The sequence below is a fragment of the Cajanus cajan genome, chromosome 7, assembly GCF_000230855.2.
Source record: "Cajanus cajan strain Asha chromosome 7, NIPB_CcT2T_4, whole genome shotgun sequence".
NCBI classification, from domain to species: Eukaryota; Viridiplantae; Streptophyta; class Magnoliopsida; order Fabales; family Fabaceae; genus Cajanus; species Cajanus cajan.
This window is the reverse complement of record NC_138523.1, coordinates 35366655-35372660: the sequence shown is the minus strand read 5'-3', so window position 1 is coordinate 35372660 and position 6006 is coordinate 35366655. Positions and strand designations below refer to the sequence as shown.

The following is a 6006-nucleotide window of genomic DNA, read 5'->3' as shown; positions in this document are numbered from 1 at the left end:
CCATTCATCCTCAACTTTCGGATCCCGGTCAGAGCGAACAATTACAGACATAATTATTTTATTGGTTCTGTTTAGGTTTAGAATTATTAATGTTAATGAGGAAAGAGAGAAAAGAACAAAAGAGAGAATGATATGTGAAAAATGCCTCTTTATTGATATGTATTAAAATTGTACAAAAACCCTTATTTACATGAAAAGGTTCTCATGATCTCGGGTACTGATCATGAGTCCCTAAAAGAAGAATATGGAGGGGCCCTATCGTGGCTTGTTCTTCTCTCTAATCCTGCTTTGGCCGAGGATTCTTGCTCACGTCGGGCGCTGTCGAATCAAAAGTGATCCACCCGGCATCGATAAGGTCTTGGACCTTATTTTTGAGAGCTCTACATTTCTCCGTTGAATGCCCCGATGCCCCCGAATGGTATAGACATTTGTCTTGCGGTTTGTACCAATAGGGATGAGGTGGATCAATCTTCTTTAGTGGAACGTAAGCTAGAAGACGTGCTTCCACTAGCTTCGGCAGGAGGTCGCTATATGTGGTCGGAAGTTTATCAAACTTCTTCACAGAGTTGTATTGCGACTTTCCTGACTTCGAAGTGGAGGAAGACGAGGAAATGGTTATGGCGCTGACTCCTCTCTCCTTCTTCTTCCCAAAGGTCTTCTTAGCTTTAAATGATTGGGAAGGTTTAGCTAGCTTCCCACTTTTCAGCTCTTGTTCCACTCTTCCTCCAACATGATGGGACTCATGGTCACTGTGCTCAGCCCCTTGTATGTTGTGGTGACGCATGAGTTCCATCATTTGCGCCATTTGCTCCTTGAGCTGTGAGAGCTCGGCTGTAAGCTTCTTATATTGTTCCTCCAACGCGTCCATCTTCTTGATTTTCTGCGCGCGCGTGAGGACAGAGAGATGACCAGCCACTTTCTAAAATGTTTTAATCTAATTAGTTTATTCATGGTATGAATACACTCTCGATGTGAGCTTGATAAGACTCCATCTTTAAGGCACTTCCTTTTTAAGATGAAGGTTTATCACCCTCCCTAGCCTATGATCTCTCCCCAACGGAGAATCTCAATAGTCATGGGTCCCTTTTACTCACATCAAGAGGGTATTGGTGATCCTAAAATGAATAATTGATGAGGATGCATGAGATCTTATTGGCAATGATGTACATGCTCCTCGCTTTTTATTATATTTTCACACATGGTCTTTTCTCTCATGTCATGGCATTTTCATGCATGGGGATTTATTCTTAGACCTTATCACGAGGTTATTTATTAATGCACAAACAATTGCACATAAGCATTTACACAAACAATTCACTCATCCACGAACAGTCACGAGCGAATCACGAGGTAGGGGTTTCCTGCAGAAAGGTGCATATTCAAGGTGGTTCTAACTGTTCTCACCGGTCTGAGGCCCCCAAGGTGCCCCCATTATAGGGACCCAATTCCTCTCGTCGTAAGTCGATGGAAAGCTCCAACGCACTGTCGGACTCGAGTTCATGGTTATCACCTTGAGTGATGCTTTCCGACAACGGTCTACGGGCACCTATAGACCCATTCGACAACCGGCCGTACTAACATCCACTCCCTATGGCTTACCACTCATGCCCCCGGGTATAGAGGGAACTGTTGTGTGCAAAGGTTTGTGTGCAATTTATATTTCAAACAATTGCGGAAAATTAAACAAACAACAGTTATTAAAGCCAAATAAATAAAGCATGTTATCATACAAACAAGGGGTAATAAAGTAATTTTAACTATTATTTGTTAAAAATAATCTGTCACTAAATGGGACTGACTCTCGAGGCTTCCCTAGTGGAGTCGCCATCTGTCGCCACCGGCCCGAAACGGGCTTTCGGCATTCGCGAAGGATGGTTGGACTCTTTTATTTGTTTAAAAATATGGATTGCTAGAATGACTTATTCTCAAACTGAGACCTTGTCAAACGAGCAATTTTATTAAAAGGCTCACCAATCCATGTTAATCCCAAGCGGGACCCTCCATGGATTAGCGGTTTTCATAAAAAGGAAGGGTTCATGGAGTCGCCACCAATGTTTTACTCAAAACATTGGAAAAAGAAGTTTAAGGCAATCGATTCAAAAATCGACTTCGGCCATGACAACCAGAGTCGGGTAAGGGAGTCGGTTACGCGTGGGGAAGGTGTTAGCACCCCACAGCGCCCCTTTCGGGTTCCCTATGACAGATTATTTCTAAAAATAATAGTGCGAAATTACTAAATTACCCCTATTTATTCTAAACAATTATAACTTAACTATCTACATGATGACAGTTAAATATACACACAGAAAGCAGTAAAAGGAAGGTCTTAAGAAGAAACCTTTGAAGCGTGCTTTTATATTCAAGTAAAACTGGGAAGCTTTTTGGCGTTCCCTCGCTCTACAAGCCCGCTCGCTCCCTCCTAGAAAATTTTAACTATGGAAATCCGGAGGATTTCCCTTCGACTCAGTTCGAGACTCAAGCAAAAAGCTCAGAACTCAAGAACTTTGTCGGATCAACTCTCCGAGTGATTTCTAGGCAGAGCACTGCTCAAAAAAACCCAGAATACTCAAGAAGAGGGTTAAAACTCAGTGTCAAAGTGTCAAATGACGTCCAATTGACGTCATATTTATAGGGATGAGGCGCAGTACGGCCTCTGGGGGTCAATACGGCCCGTATTGAGTTTTTGAACTACAATACGGCCGTATTGAATTCAGTACGGCCGTATTGAAGTTCAAGAAACCTCAATATAGCCGTATTGAGTTCAGTGCGGCCGTATTGAAGTTCAAGAAACCTCAATACGGCCGTATTGAGTTCAGTGCGGCCGTAGTGAACTTCAATCCGGTCGTATTGAGTTCAGTGCGGCCGTATTGTAGTTCAAAATGTTCAATACGGCCGTACTGAACTTTTGGGAGGCCGTATTGGGCTTCATTCCCTCCACTTCCTTATTTTGAGCTTATTACAAGACCTCTAGACCTACAGAGAATCCTCCTAGGGCCTTCCATGAGTCCTTCTGGCTGACTTTCCTTCAGTCCTCAAGAGTCTTCAAGCTTTATTTCCGACCCGGACAATTTTAGGGGTCTACAAGGTCCAGATCCAACAATATATGCAAACATGGATGAGTGACTCAAGAAGACATATATACATGGCTCCATACATTGACGGGTTAGTTTTTTAATTGGTTTTTTAATCATGGTAATTTTTTAACTGATTTGTTTGTCATACAATGTAGGTCCCATTGGCAGTTAATGGTAATCATTCCTAAGGAATATATCGTGGTGTGGTTTTGTTCACTTCATCGAAAACCAAGCCATGAAATTAAAAGCCAATTACATGGGTAACTAAATTTTTTTCATTATGTTTTAAAACTAATTATATATATTGGCTAACATTTGTTTTTATTTCAATTAATTAGAATCGTGTCTGGAGCTAATATATTAAGTGGAAGAGCCAGATCATCAAAGTCATTGCATTTCATATACCCTAAGGTTAGCAAATAAATTCATACAATCAATAATATTTAAATTTATTGACTTTGGAATTAATAGTTATTTGTTTCTCATTTTAGTGTAATAAGCAACAAGACTCGTTTGAATGTGGCTATTACATCATGTATTGGATGAAAGCCATAGTTTCTGCGGGTATTATTGATTCTTGGGCGCAGGTAATTCATATCAAAATTTATTTAACTATATTTACCTTTAGAATAATTAACATTGCATATTAATGACACTTAAATTACCCTTTCAGGTCTTTCAAGATCCATCTCCATTGCCCGAAGATGAGTTGCTCAAGATAAGAGAACAATGGGCAAATTTTTTTCTAAGTTTAGTTAGTTAGATATTATGTTTATAGTTTGATTGTTAGTTAGATATTATGTTTATAGTTTGATAGTTAGTTAGTTTAGTTAGTTAGATAGCATTGACAAACATGTTTTATAGCTTTTTTAGGATAATAGGATTTACATTGTCATAATTTATGTTTTTTAAGATTTATATATTATTTTCTTTTTGTCATTCAATTTTGAAATACAATTTGAATTTCTATTCTGGACTGCCTGGTTTAGAGTTGGTATTCTGGATTATATTTATATGCAGGTGTTGGGTATATCAATTTACAAACGTTTTAAAAAAAAAAACTCCCACAATTTACGTCGGACGTGGCCTTGTCCGACGTAAATTTACGTCGGTCATTGAAATGACCAACGTAAATTTACGTCGGACAAGGCCACGTCCGACATAAAATTGTGGCATGATTTTGCCCCTTTTTACGTCGGTCTGGAATAATCTCCGACGTAAATTTACGTCGTCTTTCAGAGGCGACGTAAATTTACGACTCCCGTATTAACGTCGGACCCTTTTCCGACGTAAAAGGGTCAAAATACACGACGTAAAAGACCCTTTCTGTACTAGTGATTTGAGAATTAATGAAGACAAGATTAGAGTAGAAGAAGACAAGATAGATGACACAAGACAAGAAATGGCTAGGACAAGAAAGAATTGACCTAAGAAAGGTTCTAGAATTGATTCACAAAACCAAAACACTCAATACATGTAAGCTGAAAATGTTATGTGAACAATAAGCAATGACAAACCGAGAAGAAGACTTGTAAACAAAAACTCCTTAAATGGCTTTTTCTTTTGAAAATTAGGTTTAGCACTTTTTTTTAATCACTTTGTCTTTGCATTTTCTTTTGGATCTTTCTTCTATAATTTTTTTTTATCTTAGGAGTTGCCTTTTTCTTTTAATACAATATGCACACACTAGTCTTGGTTACACTTAAAAGAAACTCCAAAAACCGGATTCAAATTTGAATTCCAAATGACAACCAAATTAGGTTAAAATGTAATGAACATGCAACATGCTTTGTATGCTTGCTTGTTTGGTTTAGCACATGCACGGTTTTTGGCTCCAATTTCAAATTTCAATTTGAATGTAAACACATATTTCAACACACATCCAAAACACACAAGATCAAACTCACGGATAAGGGAGAAAGATTTTAAGACATTTTCTAGAATAAGAAACCTAAAATTTCTAAGAAAACTACTAATGAACTAGTAGTAGTTTATGAACTCAAATTTAAATAAAAATTATGAGCATATACCAAAGGCTATGGATCTCGGCCAAATCCAGAAAATAGTTCAATATGCAATTAAAAGAAATCAAAACAGTTCAAACAAGCATAGCTAGGAATGATGAACACAACAAGAACTACACATTACTACTAGACATAGATTCAAAAATAAAATGGACTCAACATTCAATGACCGAATAAAATTTGAATTATGACTCAATCAAATCAAAAAGCTCATAGGAAGAAAATTCCTAATAGGCAAAAAGGAATGGAGCATGATTCATGGAAGCATATAATCCAAAACGCATAAATGAGTCCTTCAAGCATATGATACTAGATCCATCAAATTTTAAGACAAAAATTAGATCTAGGAAAGAGTAAACTCTAGGTGACAAAAACTTAAGAACAAGATGAACACAAGATGAACACAAGTAGAAGAATGAACCACGGATCCAAACTTCAAAAGACAAGAAAAATGACTTATATCTTGAAGAACCGAATGCTCTTGATACCACTTGATGAGATTCCACTTGGAAATCTCATGAACACTTCCAAAGCTTCTCGGATTCCTTAGAAGAACTTCAAGGAAGAAGACTCCAAGTAGCTTCAATGTGACCTAGGCTTGCTTCTAGCCAAGTCCGGAGAAGAAAAAGCTCCCAACTCTACAAGGAGAGGAGCTCAAGTAGGGTAGAGTTTAGGAGGTGTGACTTTCGGAGAAGGAGATTTCTAAAGAGAGAAAACTCATCAATTAATTCCAAAAGTATCTACAATATCCATCCATAGGTATACTTTATAGAATTAGGAAGTGTGTGTGACTAAATGGCTTAACCTAAGGTTAAGTTAAACCATGGTATGGTTTGACTAACCTTAGGCGCCAAAATTTGAATTCAAATATTCAAATTTTGGGGGCCAAATCCGGTCACCCCATGTGC

General features: G+C 38.1%; 1 long non-coding RNA gene across 1 annotated transcript; it reads left to right on the top strand.

The window, feature by feature from the left end:
• Positions 1-2522: 2522 nt before the first annotated feature.
• LOC145950147 (uncharacterized) lies at positions 2523-4116 on the top strand. Its single transcript, XR_014428249.1, has 3 exons — positions 2523-3334; positions 3413-3661; positions 3748-4116. It is a non-coding gene; the product is annotated as an uncharacterized LOC145950147 (long non-coding RNA).
• The last annotated feature ends 1890 nt before the right edge of the window (positions 4117-6006 follow it).